Raw genomic sequence first — 24028 nt, forward strand, 5'->3', positions numbered from 1 at the left:
TTGTATCACAGTTTAAGTGTCTCCTTACAGCAATTCCACGATGAATACATTTCCTGCAGCGAGCAAAGGAACACACAGTCCTTTTTTGGGCTCAGAGGATCTTGTTCCTGGCATTTCCTTCAGTTAAGAATAGCATTCGCTGAGGGCCAGATGATGGCTGCTGGGAGCGTTGGCATGAGAGCTGCGAAAGAGAAAGCGGCTTGGTTCTGAAGGACACGCTGGACTTCCTCCGTCCCAAAAGTGCCCCGAGCTTTGAAGACAAGCTGAGGACATAGCGAGTGAGACCTTATCCCAAGGTGACCTAAGGTGCTCTAAGCTCCTCAAGCAGAATTACACATGAAACAATTTCAGATCTGTCACACATTCCACCACATGTGCTGATAGGGGTGTATTTACATATTTACAGGGCTGTGCCAGCGCAGTTTGCCATCAGGCCTCAAGGGTATACAGCTATGATGTTGCTTAGCAACCGATTGGCTCCCACGACTTGCCAAAAAGGCCAGCACCCTTAGGGCAGCGGCACGCCCCTCCTGCCCATAGGAATGTACGGTATGTGGCTGGGCAGGGAGGCCCACACCTCACGTCCTCATCAGTCTCCACAGTGGAGCAAAGTTGGGGGAAAAAATTATGTCTCCTTTCCACGTTGAAGGCGACCAAAAACTGAACTTTTTCGTGGGACTTCATAGCTTTTTAACAGAATTAATACACCCCAGCATTCTTGGTATCTCACAACATGTCACCGTACAGCATTGACAAACATAGCTGAGTATTTTGACACATTGAACTGGAGCAGCAGGTAGTGTCATGCAGTGATTTGAGCCATCGCCTTGCAGCCAGTAGATCCAGGTTCAAATCTCTCCTCCTATTCTAGTACCGTTGATCAAGGTACTTACCCTGAGCTCACGCAGCAAAATGACCCAGCTGTATGAATGGGAAATCATGGTAAGAAGCTTAGTGTACGAATTTGACACTTTTATGATAAGCAAAATGAAAGAGTAATATTAATAAACTCTTTGTATTGCTTTGCCCCGGCTTTCACAGTTTGTGTGCCGGTTTCCATGAGCAGTGCAGGACTGCAATAAAGGGATTCTCGTTCTGTTGCCATGTCTCCGCAAACAGGAATGCACATGTTTTTGAGTTCTCTCGCACCCAGGTGCGCACAAAGCCGCAGGCTGTGTTGAAGCAGGCTTGTTGCCTCACATGAGAGCCACGTAGATTTAACAGTTTGAATTTTCTTCGCCTTTGGCCTCAACTTGTAGACCTGAACACAGAACTCAACGCACAATATCAAAATGATGATGAGTTATGACTGTACAACTTGCAGTCATTCAGGTCGCTGGGAGTATGTTGCAAACAAAAATGCACTTTGGCCGCAGTTTATTTCAACCACATTACAAATTTCCTAATCCTGTCTTTTGTCTGAACTGATCCACGTCGCTCATCACTTTTCCAGTCGACTCATCGCTACTGATGTAACATCTAGGGAGAGAAATGTTCGAAGTTGTGCAAAAAATAAATTTGTTGAAACTGACATCACTTGGAGCACTTGCTGTACATGAGTCCAATAAAAAATTGCTCAATTAGTTTCATGTTTTCAAAATTTGATGAGCAATATAACAATTTTGCAAAAAAAGTTGCTGTCCTTTGTAATAAGTAGATGCTGCCACCTAGTGGTAAAAAAGGATGTATATATTGAGGCAGTTGCTACCTTTGGACCTAAAGGTTGCAGGTTCGAATCTCACCTTCAGCTGTAGTACCCTTGAGCAAGGTACTTACCCTAAATTGCTCCAGTAAAATTCCCCAGCTGTATAAATGGGTAAATAACTGTAAATAGCTTAACAATGTAAGTTGCTTCGGAGAAAAGCTTCAGCTAAATGAATGTATGTAATGTCACAAAATGTACTCATTTTCAAGTTCTATTACCTTAACGAAGATAAAACTGCTTGTCAAACCTATTTAAGCAGCAGAACTATTTAAAAGCTGCGCAGATTTTGTCAGCACTCAACAATGAATATGAACGTAAATGAGGGCACTCTGGTGTGGAGTCCGGGCCCCTCCTCTAACATTCAGCTTTGGGTGATGTTATGGGAGACCCATCCTTTGGCAGAGAGGCGTCCTTGAGCTTTGCTGCTCCCAGGTTCTCCTTCACCCCCCTTTTCACTCCACGTAATGGCTAATGGGGAGGCTAACCCACCGGAGACATGTACCGATGCCACAGGAACACTCACGCCAAAAATCCCTCCATTCAAGGCATGTACAAGATAAAGGGTTAAAGATACTTTATTCTGGACTAAGTCTATTTCTGTGTGGTCTGTTTGTGAGTGGCACATTTTTTCAGAGATATTTTGTAATTATTATCGAAAAGGAAAAAATGTACATGTAGAAACACACATTTCTGACATTCCACTCCTCCAGATCCCCTTTATAGTTTAGGTGTAGGAGTTCCCAGGTGACTGGGCCCTGCTTTCTGCTCCCTGCCCACATCCGTGGTGTGTGTGGTGGGTCACCAGTGCAGCATCACCCACATTGCACGGGTCCTGAAGACGCGTTATCGTCAGCAGCAGCATCATTTTCATTTTCATCATCAAAACAGGCTTTGAGCGGCTGGGGAAAGTTCCTTTCTCGATTTCCCCACAGTCAGATCCAAAGCGTGACCTCATCACTTCGCTATGACTAGTGCGTGAGAAGACGTCTCGTATCTCGCAAGAACGAATGAATAATGAACAGCGAACACCGATTACTTATTACCGAGTTACATCTAAAAATGAGAAAAAGAAACAAACCAAAAAATTATTCACAAGATTCTTAAAATTTCATCCACATCGTCACCTCTCATAGAAAAGCAGCTAATACACACTTGACTTTTCTGAAAGGCTCACATTTCTTGTATAACTATTCATTTATAAAGTTATTATTATGTCTTGGAAAATGTATTGTTATTACCCAGCAAAAATCTCAGGGAAACTAATTCACTTCTGTAAACCTGTCGGTTTGAAGTTATGTTTTGCCTTAGACGTGTTTCTATCATTTGACCTCCAGGAGGTTGTAAAACTGAACTTCTGGTGAAAGCACTATTGGGTTTTTTTAATATTTGTAATTATAAATTAGAAATATGGAGATTGAATATAAAAAAATTACAAATCTACTGTTACTGCCTCTGAAAAAAACTGCAGTACATCACTGTCTGTAACTTGTTAAGTAGAAAGTTATAAATAAAACGCTTCCAGTATGTTTAGCCGTGCATTTATCAACCAAAACGCCTGTGCTACATGTAACATTTGAAAAAAAAAAAATGTTTAAACTGGTAATTTACTTGTTTCATTAGCTGTTTGTTAATATTTAATTTCAGTTTTTGCTGCTACCTGGTGGAAACTTATTGGACCGAACAAGTCCACCTATTGATGCTGTGGAAAGTTGTGAATTTCCTTTCCTACCCACAAAGACTGCAGAAATTTCGGGAACTGAGCGTGTCAACAGAAGCCAGTTTTTTGCCCTAATGTGCGTGAGGCTTCAAGAAAAACGGATCGTCGTATTCGGATTTGCAATGCACTCATAGCCCATTGATTCCTTCTTATCGAAGTAATGAGGTCATAAACCTCTGTAATGGCCTGTCTCACCACAGAGGCTCAGAAATAGTGGGAAAGTACTATAAACTGGCCACAGTGGGAGCCCGCAATGTGGTGCCTAAATCATGTATATTGTCTCTGCTCGGCAAACTCGATATCCGTATTGTGGCAGTCGGGCCTGGGGTCCCCAGACCGAGAACCACCAACGAAAGGCAAACGTGAGAGCTGTCGCCGAGAGGCGCCGCCGAATACATGGACCACCGGGGACCCTGTGCCGGACACAAGAGATGTCGCAAGATCTCACTTGTCTGAAATATTAAGACAGCATGCCTGGGCTTTGCGGACCCAGCAGACAGGCAGTACCAACTCCGTTCGAAGTCTATTGTCCCAAAAGTGTCTGTTTAGTATTGATTTTTTCACTTGCTTTGCAGCTAATGATCATGTTCGTTTTCAGTTATAGTGAAAAATTAATTCTGCTGGAATTAAATCCAAATAAAATTTTTAACTCGGTCCTTTATGCGTGCTTTACCAGTATATGCACAAACTGCGAATTATCCAAGTGGACAATAAAGGACGATTTGAATCAAAAAAGACGTCTAGACTGGAACAATACTTATAATATGAGAGCTTGCTAAATGTAAAAAAATATATAAGCCGTGTTTCTTTAGCTGAACCGATATCTTTTTTCATTGTTAGTCCTTTCCACATTATGTCGAGTCATGATGTTTAAAAATGATTCCATCCATCCATCCATCCATCAATTTTCATTTAACGCTTGTCCTGATCAGGGTCACGGTGGTCTGAAGCCTATCCTGGAATCAGTGGGCACAGTGAGCCGAGGGCGGTATATCCTCAGCCAGACATCAGTTCAACGCAAAAAAAGATTTCGCTAACGAACAAATACAAATCCTGTCTAAATTTTATTTCTCACTGCTTCTCTCACAGTTTTTAACTCTTACCTGCAACCTATGAGCGAACAATGTGCTGCAAAATGAAAGAAAACATAGTAAATGAGCGCATAAGGACGCCGTATAACAATTAGTCACCGAAACGAGCTGTCAGTGATTTGAAGGATGTACTCGAATCAATGGTGATGACTTTTATTTTTCTTTTACACAGAGCGACAAAGTTTGGACAGCAACCCACTGAAACACAAGTCAGTTATTTCGTTATAAAATAAGGCGGCGCACAAGACCAACACTGAAATGACAGGTCCCGCTCTGCTCTTGGGTGAAGCAGAGGTTAATGCTCAGTAGATCCATGTAGGTCTTCGGGGGAATACTCTGTGTCATCTTCCACTGAGCCCATATCAAAATTACTGTCTTGCTCCCTAAAGGAGAAGTAAATGTATGAAGTTTGGACAGACAAAGGGAGTCAGAAGCAATGAGAAAAATGAAATAGATCCGCGGGGCCACAGCGACTTTGGAGCAAGAGACCCTGCCCCTCGCCGCCGTTTACCTGCTGGTTGCCAGGGCTGCGCCGAGCCCGCGCGTCAAGATCACCGTCGTGTCGAGGGGCTTCCGGTACCCTGCGGTTCGGCCAAACCTCTGGGGAAGGGTGGCGGACGGGGATGCCAGCGCTCTGGACCGAGGACACTGGTGGCAGGGGACAGCGACAGGCAGGTCGGGGACCCGGTCCCGGCCGAAGCGCTGCGGCAGGTTGAGGGAGGACTTTGGGACGCGCGGCGCCCCTGAAGGTGAGGTGCGGCCGAAGCGCAGGGGCAGGTTGGCATGGATCGGGGTCGCCTTTCCCACCGGGGGATACAGCTTGAGCATTACGGGAACGCTGGCTTTCCCGCTGGTGGGAGCCGCCTTGACCTGAAAATCTTCCGCTTCCAAACTTCTCAGATTATCACGGCTGGCCTGAGAGCGACGAGCGGATGGGAAAGACGACGCAAATCGAACACATCAACGGTGAGAAATTTGCAATTTATTCGTTATCGAAAAATAACAGGTTTAAACTGAACCAACTTCACCCTTTTAGCTGGAGCCACTTAATAAGTGAAAAAATCTTAGCCATCTTTTAATTGCTCTGACAGTCCTCCTACCTCTGGATACCGGCCCTGCTGGACAAGCTGTCGGACCTCGACCGAGGACGGTTCGTAGCCTCGCAGTCGAACACCGGCGATGCCCCTGAGCATTAGAGACCCCAGAATTCCTAGCGTTAGCTGAAGGCCGGCCACGTTGCGCCTCATGTCTGTGCGGATCGCGGAGCTGCATCCCATACGGCGCATAACGGACGCGGCCCCCTTACTTAAAGCTTCTCTGGACAAAAAGAGAGAGAACCCTTCCCTCTTTCATTAGGCTCTCGGTGCGGTAGCAGCGGCGGTCTATTCAGTCGAGAACAAAAATATGAATTAAGAGACATTTCAGGAATGTTCCGCTGCGGTGACAACGCAGGACGTGTGACACCTTTCGAATAATTCACTAATTGCTGACACTGATTACTAATATCGGGGTTATTAGGAGGAAGTACATACCATGGCAACCGGAAAACACGAAAGCTAAATGAAGGCCGGACAACGGCTCACCATGCGACGACCTGGATGATTAATGCTGCACTTTTATAAAGTAATGTCAAGGCAATCGAGTTTGCGGTCGCAGAGCCGCCGAGTCCACGCGAAGCATCATTTCTGACGTCACCGAAAATACTTTGTGCCTCTTCATGGCAATAGGTTGCCATTTTCACTCAACTGTTCCGCCGCTTGTTAGATTATGTTATACAGCGTCGGTGAGGTCCTCCATCCCTGACTCCGTCCCAGCATCAGCGGTTTCTACCTCCTCTCTGGGTCGGACCTTTCGTAAGGTGTAAGGGACATCTCGGGCACTCAGCTTACAATCAGCTCCATAATTACTGGCAGTCTTGAGGAATATGAACCAATCCATTCTATGGAAATATATACAGAGGTATATAGAAATAAACAGAGATATGCTGGAAATGTTATGAGCCCGGGGGGGCACGGTGGCGCAATGGGTTGAACTGGGTCCTGCTCTCCGGTGGGTCTGGGTTCGAGTCCTGCTTGGGGTGCCTTGCGATGGACTGACGTCCCGTCCTGGGTGTGTCCCCTTCCCCTCCAGCCTTTTGCCCTGTGTTGCGGGGTTGGGCTCCGGCTCCCTGCAACCCTGTATAGGACAAGCGGTTCAGACAATGTGTGTGTGTGTGTGTGTGTGTGAGTGTGTGAGATGAGCCCAGTGCTGTACTCTTTGTTCACACATGACTGTGTGGCCAGTCACAGCTCCAACACCATCATAAAGTTTGCTGACGATACCCCCACTGTGGGTCTGATCACCAGCACGATGAGACGGCCTACAGAGAGGAGGTGAGGCTCCCGGCAGAGTGGTGCCAGGACGACAACCTGTCTCTCAGTGTCAGTAAAACTAAGGAGCTGGTGATTGACTTCAGGAAACAGGATATAATTCATGCACCCATCTACATAGGAGCGGACATTGTAGAGGGGATCAACAGCTTCAGATTCCTAGGGGTCACCCTCACTGCCAAACTCACATGGTCTGGAAACCATCAACCATCAAAAAGGCCCATCAGCGTCTCCACTTCCTCAGGTGTCTGAAGAAAGCCAGGATGTCCACTACAGTCCTCACCACTTTCTACAGGTGCGCTGTGGAGTCTGTCCTCACAGGGGTGGCAGCTCCATACAGGTCAAGAAAGCCCTACAGAGGGTGGTCAAAACGGCTCAGGGAATCATCGGCACACAGCTACCAGCAGTCCAGGACACCTACACCACACGCTGCCTCAGAAGAACGATGCGCATCATGAAAGATCATAGTCACCCCGTACAGGCACTTTTCTCTTCTCTGCCGTCTGTAAAGCGGCTCAGGTCTGTTCGAACCCGCACAGCTAGGTACAGGAACAGCTTTTACCCCACTGCTGTAAGACTATATAACACCCACCAATGTGCTACCTTTAATAACTAGAGTTGGACTGTTCCACCCAAGCACATTGGTAAATTACACTGTCACTTTAAGCATTCTCATTCTTATTCTCTCGTTCTGAGTTCTCTGGCTGTCAACTGGTATTATTGTTATTACTGTTTGTTATTTATTGTCATTGCTATTAGCATTACTCACCGTCATTGTCATTGTTTCGTTTGTGCAGTATTTCTGTTGTCTCCGTCTTTGTCCGTAGTCTGCGGAGAAGCATTCAGGAAGAATTTCATGATACTTGTACACATGACAATAAACTTGAACTAGATGACACTGCTGTCTACGAATGAATCGGTGTCATCAAAGTACCGTCTATCCATCGCCAACAACCGCTTGTCCCGACCGGGGTTGCGGCAACACAGGGTGCAAGGCCAAAGGGGGGAGACACACTCTGGATGGGATGTCAGTCCACCCCAAGCGGGGCTCGAACCCCACACCCACTACCCAGCGGGCACAGGCCAAACCCGCTGCGCCACCTCGCCCCCCCATCATCAAAGTACCACGTTTCCCAATTGCACATTTATTTTAAAAGACTGCTATAGCCATAAAAAAAATCTGAAATGCACAAAGAGAAGTTTTTGGAATATAAGTTGCTCTTCATGCAGATAATAGGTATACCTAACTAATCAACGGGCAACACAGCCATTTCTGGTTCACTCACTATGAACACCAGGGCTGCACATATTTCTGACCAGCGCACATCGTGAACGTTGTTTCCGACGCTTACGTGACATTGCAGCTGGATTTCCTGCTTTATATTACATGGTGTTAAGTATGTTGTGGAAAGGATGTAGAGCAGGAGCTTTCCAAAGTGATGCTGACCACTTCAGCAATGGGGAGTGTCATTAATTGCCAATGTTGTCCAGCAGGGGGCAGAACCACACCAAATTCCAAGGATGCAGCTCCACAAACATGCATGAGCCCCACCTCATGGTTTCCCTTTGCAGCCTTTATCTGAAAAGCTATTACTATATACATCTGTAACAGTATCTGTGCGTCTGCAGGACAGCAAGCGGTTCGAAATTTTGCCTTGCAGTGTAAACGTCCCTCATTCAAGTCCCCCCTCTGCAGTAACACCACTGATCAAGGTACTTTCCCTGAACTCATTCAGTAAGAATACCCCGCTGTATAAGTGGGTAAATAACGCTAAAGGTGACTGTCTCACATTGCAAGTCCCCTTGGACAAAGGCGTCAAGGGAAAAATTCTTGATATATTCAGAAGAGAGTCACGGGTGGGATGCTGGACAAAAACATCTCAGCTGGCGTCTAAGTGCTGAAAAAATAACTGATTTTTAATTCCGGCAGATAAACAGCCTCCGGAATCCTACCGCGAGTCGTCTTGCACAAGCCTGTCCGCCACCAAGTGAATATTTCGTGCAAAACGCCACATACGCAGAGTATTAATAAAATCCTTTAAATCAAGTTCATTTAAACCCTGATTTATTAAAACTGGTTATCCGATACATTAAATTTTATATCCATTGAATCAATAGATGCTGAAGTAACTGGCAGGAAGGTGGAACCCAAAGGGATGAAGGTGGTAAGAAATATGCCTCCAGCTTGGTCTCACACACACCTACGCGCACGCACGCCGTAGCGGACTACCTGCGGTTGGCCGGGAACGCGTGAGCGTTTGCGTGTCTTTAAATTTATCGGTGTTTACGCTGAGAGTTTGCGCGCGAAAGTGCTAGAATTGTACGTTGAAAAATAAATTCTGACGCTGGAGGGCCCGAGGAGGGCCGTACAGCTGTTTTCCCTGCCGGGAGCACCGTACGCGACGGCCTTCCATCGCCGAGGATTTACTGCTGCGCCGTAGCAGTTAATTAGCCGCGTCGCGAAGGAAAAATGCACGGGGGGGAAGCAGATGGTGCTAAAGGAAGAAAAGGCACGCTGGAGATCGCAGACGGGCCTGTTACTGCTTCTGAACGCCGGCCTCCCCTGTTCGGAATTAATTTCGGTGACACTCTTAATCTGTCAGCCGAGCCACCCGAGTTACTCTCGGCTAAGAAGAACCGCCTATGTCCCGCTCCCGTTTACTAGAGTACGGCACGGTAAAAATCAGATGCGCTCATTCATCATTAAATGTTGCTGCTTCTACTAAGGGACGTATGATTTGTATTAAATGCCGGCTGCAGAGGTTGGGCGAGCTGTGCAGATTCACTGGTTGTGACCTGGTCAGGTAGCGAAAGGGGAGGCCCGTGAAAAATGGCCGAGAAGCTGGTTCTGACAGCTCAGAACAAAACCAGATGGGCAGATGACTCAGATGTAGGAGGAGGAACAGAGGAGTGGCTTCGCCAGGGTCTGCACCTGGAAGGCTTTGTGTGTGTGTGTGTGTGTGTGTGTGTGTGTTTGTCTTCAGCCTCCTTCATCTCATTAACCAGAGTACTTGGAGTATCTTCAACATTCTGTAGTGCTGAGTTGTACCTCAAGACCCAGACATCCCTTGAGCTCAGCATCACGCTTCCAGAAAGGGGTTGAACCGGAGACCCGCAGTTCGTAGTCCCGAACTCTCGGTCACTTTAAGCCGAATTCAAAGCAAGCTTTCGTCCCGATCGGTTCCCGAGCTCTTGCCGGGTCAAAGGCGAACACAGGTCGTCCTCGGGCGTGAGCCAATATTACCGTTGCGCACGTCCGGCTAGCGAATGATCAGAGCTGAAAAAGTGAGCAACGCGAGGGCTGAATACAGGGGACAAGTCCGGCTGGTTCGTACGGGCGTCGTGCTTCCATCGAAACGTTTTCCAGATGGTGGCCTCAGATAACCTTTGGAAGATAAGAAAGAGCGATGATTAAGAGGTTAAAACGGAGCCAAACATGCAATATTTAGCAAATTGCCCGTGTACAGCTGCGCGGACCCCTCTAGGGAGAACGAGAGCGCTCATTAATCTGCTATTTATTAATAACGTGCATTAATAAACATCATCTGTATGTAACATTTGCTCTTCAGTTACACGTATGCTACATTTGTTACGCCAGCTAAGTAACTCGAACTCAGGCCTGAGAGCACCTGATCCCCAAGCGATGGGGTTGATCTGGATGAACTCGGCAAAAAAAATGATCTATGACTGTCGCCTGACGTCACCTCGCCCGCTACGGCACCCTAGTGTCTACCAGACCCGACACCAGTGCACGGAGACGGGCGATCGGGCGGAATCCATCGCTCCAGGTGTCCAGCAGCTGAGAACGGACCGCGACCCAGTCAGCACGTGTGTCTGCTGTCGGGTTCGCGACTGTGTCCTTGCCGTGCTGCAACGTCCCTCGCCTGTGCTCCGGAAACCCGGTAAACCCCCGTAACCCTAACCCTAACCCCGCTAACCTCATCGCATTCATGCATTTCCCCGCCCCGGTGTGACCTACGGAACGGAGCGTTTCAGCTCGGCAAACGAAACCCTTGTTCTCCTGTAAATTACACCTCGGTATAGGAACAAATCTATTAATCTTACGCGTAGTTTAAATACCCACATTTATTAGACTTCACAAAGGGGATGTAAAATTTATCGCAAAGGTTCTTCCAAAGTCTTTGCGGTTTTCACATAACCTGTGGTAACTTCAAATGCTGATGCGGTGACTTTGAACCCGATGCAGCTGGAGATGAGGGGTCCGAAGGCGTCCGAAAATAAACGTAACGGGAAAGATATAATTAAGATCAGCGTATTATGAGCATATGCGTCTTGCTGAACCGACAGCTCTGTGACCGTGAGACGGCTCCCTCTGAGCTCAAGGTCTGCCGGTCACCCTGGTGGCAGGCGGGTTTCCTCCCACAGCCCTCGCTGCACCTCCCCGTCCGGCCGCAGCTGCTTTCCTGCTTCATGCCACTCGCGCCTCCTCTGTGACTCAGTTCTGATCCATCCCCGGTTCTACACAGGGGCACTTCCTGGATTTATGGCCCTTTCAGTGTGGTCAGTGGTCACCTTTCGTCCCCCTCCATCAGGCCTCGGGGGGTTGCGATAAGCCTGGCGCCGTGGGACCGACTCTTTGTGAAACAAGGCAACCCCCTGTGGTAAATTACAGCATTGGATCCCGCCCCAGCCTCCCCGTGAGCCTGCGTCTCCTCAGCATCCTGGGAGAGAAGCACGTACCCCCCCGGGAGCACCCTATCCCTCCTACATCAGTTGCAACCGAATTTGTTTTATTGTTTAATTCTGACTTTTTTAAGCCTCCTGGGTCACTCCTAAGGCTTCTCTTCTCTCATGGGAAAGGTCCCACCTCCACACACGACGCGCTTGGTTCAAATCATACACAGCACGGAGAGGATTGCTTAGTCTCACGACGTTTAACTGACCCCGAGATCAAGACGTACAGGTGGTGCGCAGATTTGCACAAACATTTCAAAGCTTTCCAAGAAGCTGGAGCGCAAATTGAGGCGTGTGCCGCACTCACATTCTTTACACGCAGGTGTCACCCTTGGTCACTTCCCCTCTGCTGCGGTGGACATACCGCTCATACGCTGGGAGAGCCAAAGGGGACCATCCGGAGCTTGGCCGACTCTCCCTTTCACAGCAACGTCCGGGACGAGACCCCGGAGCGGTCTGGCGTCCTCTCAAGAGCGCCAGGCTTCCCAAATCCACCCCCCACAGAGCGCCCTGACGCCATACGACACCCGAGTCTGGATTACAGTCTCCATTTTCAGCACTGGGCCTCAAAGTGGTAAGTATCTTACTAATCCAGCTGTCATTCCATATTAACACGGGCACCGTGAGTCTTTTTACTGGAAATGTTACAAGTCCAATAGAAGTCATTTACAGTGATTTCGGGTTCGATTTAAGGACTGTGTGTCAAAGAGAAAGGTGCAAGGACAAGAGGAAGGAGGGTTCTTAGATGAACTGGCACGCGTGGTTGGAAGGTGGCTGCGGTTCGGGTCTCCGTTACATCTCTATTACCGTGTGCAACAGCTGAGGGTGAAAAACAAGTGCAGTTTCCTAACGTGCGCTGTGCCAACCCAAGAAAAAAGCACAAGGTGCCCCGCGGCTGGCGTCTGCCGCGGTCGCGTAGTTATACAAGCCTCGGCGTCGCCATCTTCGAAAAACGATACGTCTCATTTCCACAGCGCGTGAACCCCGCAGGTGTCTCAGCAGGGTTCCTCAAACGCCCAGCGCGCCACAAAAATAAAGAAGACGTTAAAATGTGCCGTGGCTTCTCGCCCCTGTTGGGCAGCGGAGTGGATCGCCGCTGTAAAATGCGTTTGTGGGGTTGGACGCTTGCAGCAGACTGAAGGCTTTTGCAAATTATGAACCCTGGTTCCATGGAGGAAACACTGGATAAAAATATTTATGGATAGCATAAGTAACGGGGTAGATCAGGTCAAATATCTGCACGAAACATTGCTGTTCTAGTTTGGCCACCGCCGAAAACTCACCGCCCGCTCATATCCCATACTGGCAAATCTCCATAAATCTGGAGACAGATGAACCTCTCCTAATAATAATAAAATAAAACAGATCTACAGGGATACAGCTCCGGGACTGTGCAGTAAGCTATTTATAAAACCGCAGATCAGCTAATTCGATTCTAATGGCTGCTTCCTTTCAATTAATATTAACATCAGGAATGTATTTTTGCAGGGGGAGCATGCCGCCATAAATAATTCTCTTGCGCTATTAAAGACAGACTTTATTTACACTGATTATGAATTAGCTCAGAGCTGTATCTCTCAGGGATGAACATGCAAACCTGATCTAGGGAGACACCCGCAGTTTTGTCTTACGCTTGTGCTCCACGTGTTCGAGGCTACTTGTCATTGTCAGCTGCGTGTCCTAGCCTCAGCTTTACTGCTCGGTGGCGGTTCTTGCTCCGCTGCAGTCGGATATTTATTTTGTCGTACAGAGACAGCGCGCAGGATTTAGCCGGCGTGCTGCCAGATGCCACCGTGGAGAGTGACAGGCACAGGCGCTGGAGGTGTTGGAAGCGGGGAGGCAGGTAGAGGTTGCTAGAGGCCTGGGAAGCTGCTCTGGGACACAGCCTTTGGAACAGTCCCTCTGCCACCCAGGGACCTCTGCACCTTCACTTTACATCTGCCCCCGTTGTCCAATGAGACGAAGGCGTAAAGATGTGGGCGTGTGGGGATGGGGGTGGAATGTGGAATGACCCATAATGGGAGCACAAAAGCGCCGAGGGGCTGTTCCGTACACTCGCACCTGACCTTCGACCTCGAAGTGCATGCATGCCCCCGCTGCGTGCCTCCGAAAGCCCTCCCTTGAGCTCCTGGTCAATAGGCCACCGGGGTCAAAGAGCGGCCCACCCTGGGGGAGGTTGACCTGCCGTGGGATGAGGAGCGATTCCTCCTCCTCCTCCTTCTTGCAGATCTCCTCTGACTGGCTTCTCGAACTGGACGCAGACACAGAGTGCCCACAGGAGGGACATCTCAGTAGGAGCGGTACAAAGAGATGAGACGGCGGCCCGTTCGGCCCCAGCCCATGCTTAGCCCTGCTTACTAAGCACAGTGATGACGGCACACAGAGAACGCCAGCTAACTTATCCTTCTCAATACTAGCTACCATAAGCACTTTGAGAGACACGAGGCCGAAGGCTGAATGGCCAAGGAGAGACCTCTGTAGTGTCTACGAAGACCATTTCCAGGTATGTTCATATGTACCTGCCACGTGCATATTCACAGTTCTGCTGCTAGAAATTGAAGACACGCATGGTTGCATCGTAGCGTTTGCTCAAAGGCGCTCGAGGAGCTCAGCGCTCAGCACCAGGGTCCCGGAATGGCCGGACCGCCGGCTCAAAGGGAAGGAGTTAAAAGTGCTGAGCATATGAAACAAAGGCCTGTTACTGGTTCAGAGCAGGAAACGGAACAGCAAGGTCAGGGCAGGGGTCACACTGCCCCTCGCACCCGTAACCCTTCCCCCTGGAGGGGAGGAAGGGGGAGGAGGGAACACAAAGGCCAGCTCCACATGCAGAGCTGTTGAACCAGTGAAAATTTTCCAGGTCTCAACTTGAAGAATTTACAAAAATACCTGGAAGTTCAGGAGATGTTTTAGGTCTACACAGGGCTGGTAATGCACCGCTGATCTCCTAAACATTCTGACCTTTAAAAGTTGACGTCGGAGGATCAAAAAGCAAATAAATAAAAATGGTTAGGCTTCTTATTTGCTTGGAATATTGCCCGTGACAGATGATGTAAAATGATGTAGGGTGGCTGAGAATTTTAACGATTTGATGCAGATTGTTATTTCACTGAGAGTCCCGTGCTCCGCTTAAGGGCTGAATGGAGGCAAACATGGTTTCCTGCCCCAAAAGTCCATATGAGCTGAAGCGTGTTCTTCTCAGTTATGTCTGGCGCTGACTGATTTTTAAGATGGAATTTATGCTCACGAGGTGCTGTTGACCCATAAATTACGCCAAATCAGTCAAAGAGGCGAACGAATTGTCGCTGCCTTAAGCTGATGCTGCATTCCGTCTTTTCACTTCTGCACACTTTTCTCCTGCTTCTGCGTTTAGGAGTTAAGCACAATGGTGTTTCATCAGTGTTTTTGTTCGCATGCATGTGTGAGTTGCTCCTCTCTTCGTGTTGGGTGGTCACGAAGCAAGAATGCCCTTCGGGCAGGAGAGGACGCGGTGCTAGGCTCCGCCCCCCGGACCCGGGTCTGTCCAAGCACATTGTTGAAGAGAGTCACCTGCCTCGCTTGACAGACAGCTGTGATTCATGCACAAGTCATGGGCTTCAGCCCAATTGACAACCTTTCATCTGGTTGTCTCTGTCGCGATACGGGTACATGCATCTGGAGCTTTTGTTCAAAACGCCTTCATAAATAAGGAGATGAGCACGGCCTGTACAAACACAGCTATTCATGCTGTATTTTGGTGATCCGCGCTGCATGAAAGGGCATTCGTAATCTCTGACAAAATAAAATATGTTGTTATTGCTCTCCTGTAGATCGTCTGCAGCCGCAGTCTCGCCGGCATTTCACGTGTCACAGTATTTCGCTTTGCTTTGTGTGTTGCTGAAAATCCTTCATGTGTGTCAGTTGTGCAAGCAGTGGCCCTTTCTTCTTCTACCAGCTGGAAACTGGGATGTAGACATGAGAGAAGATCAACAAAATGGTTGAGAAGATAACTAAGGCCGGTTACAGGGGTAAACGGTGCTCTCTCTGTGAACTGCCTACCTCTCGCTTCGCTGTCTGTCCTTGTGACGTCTCTCTCCCTTCCCTTTCTGCCTTCTTCGGAGCCATCGCTCTCCTTCTGCCGTTTCCTTTCCCTTGCTCTCTACCTTCCTCTGAACTCTCTCGCTCCCTAATCTGTCCCCGTGCAGCTCCCCCCTCTCCGGCATCGCGGCCCCCGGGCTTTGATCCCATCCAGCACCGGTGCAGTAGGCCCAGAGTGGTGCTGACAGCTGGCCGACCATAACGTCACTGCACTCGCCTTCTGCAAGTGAGTATGTGAGCTTTCTCTCTTCTCCCTGAACCTGGACGCCCATCTGACCAAACTCTTAGTGCGAAGCCAGCCAAAGTCTATCTGAAGCAGAGATACAGGATGACTAGATTGGTTGCAGACCTCAAGCTGATGTGGCTTTCACTGAGCCCTCCTGACTAGACAGCCCACACTGGGAGTAGTTATCTTCAGTCCTTTCATCTAAGCACATACTTCAATAAAAGCATAGAATTGGATTTGTCTAAATAAATGCATGGTCATGCTGTAGATAAAGTGCAACTTCTGATGCCTCGATTCGCAGATTTTGCTTTTCGTCCCCATGCGGTAAGGCCGCCAGGTTCTGCGCGGCTCTTGTTGATTGTTAATTTTGACGGAGCCTTTCTGTCTCTGCCGTTTACTGCCCTGCGTTCCACCATCTCCAGTTCACCTTCCCCCATCGCCCAAGTCCAGCCCTTTTAAGGCTTTTGTTTGAGTTTCTTTTGGTGGAGTTCCAATACCCTTTCCTAAACCAGCAGAACTGCAGTTCACTTTCACTTCTGGTCTCCCGATTTCTCAGCAAAACCTACAAATGTCGCCTTTGATCGGCACAGCAGGGTAATCACCATTAAAACACACTATCAAGCAACTGGGGGCAGCCAGTAGTATAGTGGTTAGAGCTCTTCCCTTTAGATCCAAAGGTTGCATGTTTAATCCCCACCTCTGACTGTAGTACCCTTGAGCAAGATACTTGCTCTAAATTTCTGCAGTAAAATTACCCAGCTGTGTAAATGGGTAGATACTTGTAACCTTACAACTGTAAGTTGTAAGTGTCAACTGAATGAATTAATGTAAATCAACACTGTTCTGAGGCATCTGAGGACAACCAGTTCCTTGTTGGGGGGAGCCCGCCAAACCTGTGGGAAATGGTGTGGACACATTACAACTTGATTTGTTGAGCCGAAGACCCAAGGTTTTCATCATAACAGTACATATGAGTGTGCTCTGGAGGATGCGTTGTGGAAGGTGTAAGTGTGTACAGGTGTTCAAATGAATGAGGACTTCGGCTACTCCATTGACGATACAGTAGAAATGAGACCGAAAATGTCTGATCTGGTCATTGGTGAGAACTTTTCTCAAACTTTATGTGCTGGCATTAATAGAGCAATCACTCTCAGGGTCAAGTACCACAGTAACTTACTGTTGAAATGTGAGATTATTGCTTTGGTTCAATATCAGTCATTGCTTCTTGGGTTCAGAAGATTGGAGTTGGGATTGCAAAAAGCCTACCTTGTTTTGAGAGCAGATAAGAGTGTTGGCTGCCTCTGTGTTTGTGCTGGCTGAGCACTGGAAAGAATACACCGTGACAAGATTAGATGATCTCTCAACACAATGCCAAGTCTCTCCCACTGAGCTTCCTATAGACCTAGGTGGGGTAACAGACAGTTTAATGTAGGGAAATGGAGATCGAAGAGGAATGAAATGTGTCAGGCTGAACTGTCAGGAAAAACATGGTGAAAAGGGTAAGGGTGAAGAGATAGAGTGGGAAATGAGACGACAAGGTTGACCATCCGGCTACTCTGGTCGGGTCTCGAACTGTGAAGAGACAGTGATAAAGAAAGAAAGAGGAAGGGATGGGAACTGCCTGTTTGTCCATCTTTAGTTGAGTTAGTACCTAGTTGGGAAGCAAGTGTAGCTTTCATGACTTGAGAGTGGTGCTGTGGAGCATACAGGTGCTGCCTTCCATGTAAAGGACCCAGTTCTTGCAGTAGTACCCTTAAATAAAGTACTTATCCTAAACTGCTGCAGTAAAAAATACCCAGCTATACAAATAGGTGATTCATTGTAACTTAACACCATAAGTTGCTTTGGAGAAAAGCATCAGGTAAATGGATACAGATAAAGGTACTTTTTGTGTGTCCCTCCATCTGCCATTGTAGTTGGGTGGGGAATGTGGACCACAATGTTGTTTCTTCTCTTCCATGACACCTGCACTTCAGCATGTCCAGTGTTGTCACAGAATCTCCACGGAAACCAGCTAAACAGGTGGAAGTATGCAGAGTTCGGCCAGTGCGGAGAGGATGTTATATAAAGCTGTCAGGCACAGCGCATGGGGGCTGGATGACGAGTGGCCAGTCGCTGAAGGGCTGTCCAGCGACTGGTTCAAACCTGCAGCCGGGTGTTGGGGGAAACGGCACCAACCTGGAAAGATTCCCCCCTTCGCTGCAACTGATACCTGGGTTCTGAAACCATGGTTCCCAGAGCACCGATGGAAAGGAAACTTCAAGCACCAAAAGGCTACGTTCTGGTTGAGTGGTTCTGTGAACGCTTTACGCTCTGGCTGTGAACTCGGGATGAGTGGCTTGTTTTGGCAGGTAGGTGACACCAGTTGTGACACACGGATGGCTCCTTGTCGATGCTGGTCTGTAACTTCTGGGTGCCTCATGGGAAGCTGCTGGACGTGAAAGCCACTGGGTTTTGTCTTCCTGCAGGTGACACTTTGATATGCAACACACCTGGTGCGAAGGAGCTGACGGACGGCCTCTCCCGTCACCGCCCGCACATCCCCCCAGACTGCGGCGCTAACTGGGCGCCCTGCAGTCAGTGGGGTTGCGAATGTAGTCCGCCTACAGCGATGACATCACGAGGGGACGTGGGCGGGGGGGATTGCTGATCGGTTCTTTCATAGCCCACATTCGGGTTTGCCCCACAATGGCTGGCATGCTGAGCAACGGGCCGAGCAGCTGCGTGGAGACACCTCAAGCTGTGCTGGGCATATTCTCAAGGAAATCTGCGTGTGAAAAGAGTGACGCACACACAGAAGACACATGCGCAATTTCAGAGGACGCCAGCCTCTCTAACCCATGAATAAAAGCATCTGCCGCGACAATAAGCACAACTGCGGAGCTAACCAGTTTGGATGAAAAAAAACACACTTTCTACAGCGGAGCACAAAGTAAAACAATATACACACACACACACACACACACACGCTGGATTGCATCCTCTTTTTTGGTGTATTTACGACGGAGAAACTGTTCCGTCCTGAACCCGTCTTGCGGTTCTGCAGTTTCTCCTCCGCTGAATTTGCCCTCGGTTGAATCCATTTCATTAGTCGTTTTTTTTTTCCGCTCATTTTGAAATAAATGTTTTTTCTAAGGTTGCTCTTGTGAGAAAAGATTGTTCATCCAGGTGCTATCTAAATATTCAAACGTTTTTTACCCGTTTTGAGCATCTGTGTGCCCATTGCAGGGTTGCAGTTGACTTGAGCCGAAGGTGTAAGGCAGGGTAAACCTGGACGGGACGCCAGTCCATCACAGAGCAGTAAAACACACTGATTTATTCGCACACATGCACGCATTACGGGCAACCTGGAGTCTGTTGGAGTCCAGCCGAAACGTGTCTTTGGACTGAGGGACGAAACCTACGGGAAGAACACGCAAACTCCACACAGACTGAATCAGATTCAAACCCGCAGCTCCGGGTTTGAAAAAAAATCGTGCCACTCTGCCATCCACGCAGCGAAATATGACTTCAGTTTTTTTTTTTTACATTTCCATTTTTACTTTTTCTCATGGCCCATCCCTTCAGTGGTGGCACAGTTACTCAGGCTGCGGGAGGTTTTCAGTTCAACCCCCAGCACGAATAACGTGAAATATACTGCAAGTGGTGTTCATTGCTCCCCTGCATATCGGTCAGCGGTGAAAGACACCAACCGTGGTAGTGGACCAGGGGTGTAATGCTTCCCAGGAGATGAACTGGTGGAAAAACCAGGACAAGGTCCAAGTTCCTGCTGTTATTCCCTTGAAGTGTTTCGGTGCATTTCACCCTCCCCGGCACTTTCCAGTTGAAGCTGCACAGGACAGTTTTAGCCATTGTGAGCTGGAAAAACAGCACTGGAAGATAAATGGCCTGTTTGAAACAGGGTGTTGTAGGTGAGGACAGATGCACGATGGAGGAGACTGAAAGCCCGCTGTCAGAGTGTGAGTTTAACCTGGCGCTGACTGGAATGTCAGCGGGCTGGGCGCCAGCATGGGGGCGTGGGGGGTGGGGTTGCCCCTCAGCACGGGATGGACGCTAGCCCTCTGGTCAGTGTCGGACGCCTCCGTCTCCGCCTGACTGAAAGAGGGCCCGGCTGGCCGCGACGTTCTAGGGAGCAGCCGAGCGCTGGGAACAGTTGGAGAAGAGGTGATGGATGAGAGGTGAGGGGGAGGTGTAACCGAGAGTGAAGGAACTCTTTTCACATGGTGGAGGTCAGAGCAGCGGCATGCCCCTCGCCAGCGTGCTGATAAACTCCCAACATAAGAGGGTTTCAAACAGAGCTTCACACTGCTCTCTAGTGCATCTTAATATCGGGTCAGGTCACATCAGTGTGCGTGTGTTTTTACCGCACTTGTGTGCTCATGCAAGGGCGCGTGCTTTGACTTCTCCGCTCTTTTCGCGAGGTCAAGTCAGGTCAGGCCGGTATCGTTGTAGAGTGAGCACTGGTCCAGGGTGGATGAAAAAAATGAGCTGGAAGAGCGCCGATATCTGGACCAGCGATCCTGCGGTCGAGCCAGCAGAGGTGAGCCGGTGGCTCCACGCATGTGGTTGAGCAGGGAGACCCTGGACCCCGGACAGCAAACCAATGATCCAATGGAGAAACCCTCTTGTTAACCGAAGAGGAAGTGATGCTGAGAGACTGGCTCTCTGTAACCCCCTCAGACGCGGCTTTTCTGAGCAACCCTCGTAAAATAGACTATTCTACATTTTTTGCCGTCTTTAAAGAGCAAAACCCACAGATATAGCCCAGGTGCACGTTCACTGGATAGCCAACGGTAGCTTGTGCTGAGCTTCAGTAAAGATGTTAATTCTGGGTTGACCCCGTGACCACCAGCACCCGTGGTTGTGTTCCGAGCGGTGCGAGCCTGACCCCTCCATCGAGGTGTTTGCTCCACCCCAGACCCAAGGAGCCCAGAGCGCCGGCAGGCTATTAACACTCATTTCACAGGTTACTGTATTTCTGCTCGCCAAACTGCGGCCTGTCACAGCCCTGGGTGCCGATAAAGACACCGACTTTCGCATTTACGCTGTTTTAATGTAGAGTTTTACTTCCCCTCATTGGGGCCAATAAAGCAGGTGTAGCTGATCCTTGCATCACTCTCCGCACCCTCTCCTAACTGCTCATCATTCACTCGCTTTCCACAAATGACTAATTCCTTCTGTATTAGTCTCTTTTGGGCTGTTCTAGGCGTAACTCATGTAGACAGCCAGATATTTACTGAAGCTTTTCGGGCTTCTTCCAAGGTGGATCTGGAACAGCGCGGTCACGAAGGCGTGAGGTGTTAAGAAATCGCGCCCTTTGTTTGCACGAAGAGCCCAGGAAGCGAGAACTTGGAGAGTTCGTCGTATCTCCGTGTCATTCACACGACTTGAAAAGAAATGGTGGATGATTTGCACAAAAAACTAAATGTGGATCTCATTTAGCTGGTGGTGGGAATCCCATCCTAATCCTTTCCACTCTATTATTCTTCCAAGAAAGTCCCCAAAATGATAAAACTGTAGCATGTGGCTGCCTTCCGTCAGCACCTTGCCGTCTACGGGGATAAACGGCTGATGTTTAGACTTGATTTATACAAGAAAAGATTATGAGCCAGATGCACTGAAGCTCGAGACTCAGGAATCCCCAGTCTCTGTTTGATCGCTGGACCATCCCACATGTTTTCATTCAGCACAGAAGCCCTGTTAACCCCTTCCTACTTCATCGGCCCTGCAAGTTCCACGCTCAGCACGGGTCGGCTGACGCCCCGTTCTCGGAGGATCGCCGCCACGGCAAGTCCTGCCACGCTCCTGGTGCCGAGCTGGAGGGAACATGTCAGAATGTGAATTTTCCCTTTTTTTTTTATTTGCTTTGGAGATGATGATATACAGTGCTTCTGTTTGCTTTGGCCCCGTCACAATCCAACACACACACACACACACACACATAGACGCACTTTCTGTCCACTCGGTCACAAAAACCTCTCTGCCATCCAGCGAGCGAGTCTGTCCGGCAGCCGTTCCATCTTTCCATCCGATCTGGGCCCGTCATTTCTCGAGAACATCTGCTACTCCTGTATGGCTGCAGGAGCTAGCATTTTCTGTCATCGCTTGCTTTGAGATTCATCAACAGATAACGTTCCCGTGCACACAATGTCCGCAACCGCAGAACGGCAGCTCGCCTCTCAGCACGTAGCATTCCGCCAAGCCCAGCTTCTGGGGGAGAGCAGGCGGCGCGTTTGTTTAGGCTGCGCACCGGAGCGCGCGCATGCCTCCTCGGCGTTTCCCCTTCCTGCCTTTGACTTCCATCAAAGGTGTTGAAAGTGATGATCCGTGACCAGTGGGCGCACAGCCTGCAAATGGTTAACAAAGGCCTGTCGTTGCTCCGGTGGTCACGTCGGTGAAAGGTGGGGGGGGGTGGCGGCGGTCCGCACGGACAAAAGACCAGTCGCCGCGCTCTGGGACGGGCCTGACGCTGGCGGGGAGGTGATCGCTCGCGAATCCAAGGCCGCGCAGGCGTCTGTCGGAGCGTCGTCGACGAAATCGCGACATGCGAGCGATGGGTACGCATCGGGCTCACCGCCCGACCGCGTATCCGTCCGCACGTACGCGCCGCGCGGAGCAAGGGCCCTTTCTTCCGTATCGCCGCGGTGTCAAATATCACATATTTAACCTCGTGTCAAGTATTGGGGCTTAAATGGTTTAGCGTTTGAGTACAGGCCAACGGAGCCACGTAAAACTCCGGCTCCAGTGTCACATTTTCATAAATCACCGCTAAAAGGTGCCGCTGCGCTTCGAGTGCGGACGCCGCGCCGAGACTCACGTTGTGTCGTCCTGCGGCCTAGCCGCACCCCTTCTCACCCCGCTTCCGCTTTCTTGCAAAATATCACTTTTATTTTCCACAAGGTGCGGTGGCTCGAACGACACGGCATTTGTAGCCTTTTTTTCCTGCGAAAGCTACGCTAACGATAGCTCGCGCCAGCGCAAATTCTCGTAAATGTGCTAAACTGCAATACTGCGGATAAAACTGGCTGATCGTTTTCACCCGGTGCTCTTTATGAAGTTCGCGGGAAACAAAAAAGCCGTCTCGGGGCGTTTGTCACGGGCCGCCGAGGTGACCGCGACGGCTCTGACCCCACGCGTTAAGTGTGAAATGGCGGCCGGTGTTCAAACTGTCAAACGACGAAGACAAATGGAGGAAACGTGACCTGCCTCGCAGCTCGTCCCGCCCGGGGAAAGGCGGCCTGCTCCTTGAAGTCTCACGGCAACCGCGCCGTACGATGACAGGGAGGGTAACTCTAGAGCTCCGGGACAAAGAAAAGCGCCGAATGGGAAACGACGGGGCTCTTGCTCTGTCTCTTCCTCTGCCTCTTTTCTTTCTGCCCCACCTGTCTCTCCTGTCTCTTTCCCGTTACTCTTCTGAGTTTCGCAGACGAGCACCAATACTTTTCCCCGCTGGCACGTGTGTGTAGGCTGTTTGTAGGCAGGATTTTTGTTGCAGTCAACCTCCTAATTAATTAGTCATAATGAATGGAGTCACTATGGAGCGATTAATACTCCACATGATTATTTTCATCTGGAGACTCATCTCATTTTATTCCGCTTCGACTTTGTGGTGTTTAGAAACTGGGCTTTGCACCCGGAAGGCCTTGGTTGGAATGCAACTCGTGCGGTACGTCCCTTGACCCTGAGTTGCTCCTGTAAAAAAAACGGTGCCGATGCATAAATTACTGCAAGTCGATTAGTGTGCAAACCAAACATTAACCTCTGGAAACATACTTTTGGCTTTAGTTGTAGACCAGGCAAATGTGCTTCTTTACATTTATTTCATTTATTTAGCAGATGCTTTGTCCGAAGTAACTTCCAATGAACTCTATGTAGTGTTACCAGCCCACACACCTTATTCACCGTGGTGACTTACACTGCTAGATACACTACTTACACTGGGTCACTCATCCATACATCAGTGGAACACACACTCTCTCTGTCACTCACACACCATGGGGGAACCTGAAAAGCATGTCTTTGGACTGTGGGAGGAAACCAGAGCACTCGGAGGAAACCATACATGGGGAGAACATGCATACAGACTGAGTGGGTATCGAACCACTGTCCTCTTCCACCACCCAGGCGCTGCGAGACAGCAGCACTGCTCTC

The 24028-nt window shown here is 49.2% G+C and overlaps 1 long non-coding RNA gene across 1 annotated transcript; it reads left to right on the forward strand.

Moving 5' to 3' along the window:
* Nucleotides 1-10640: 10640 nt before the first annotated feature.
* Nucleotides 10641-19297, forward strand: LOC108933367 (uncharacterized). Its single transcript, XR_001966056.2, has 5 exons — nt 10641-10784; nt 11900-12151; nt 15759-15877; nt 17854-18228; nt 18346-19297. It is a non-coding gene; the product is annotated as an uncharacterized LOC108933367 (long non-coding RNA).
* The last annotated feature ends 4731 nt before the right edge of the window (nt 19298-24028 follow it).

This window comes from Scleropages formosus, chromosome 23, assembly GCF_900964775.1.
Source record: "Scleropages formosus chromosome 23, fSclFor1.1, whole genome shotgun sequence".
Taxonomy (NCBI): Eukaryota; Metazoa; Chordata; class Actinopteri; order Osteoglossiformes; family Osteoglossidae; genus Scleropages; species Scleropages formosus.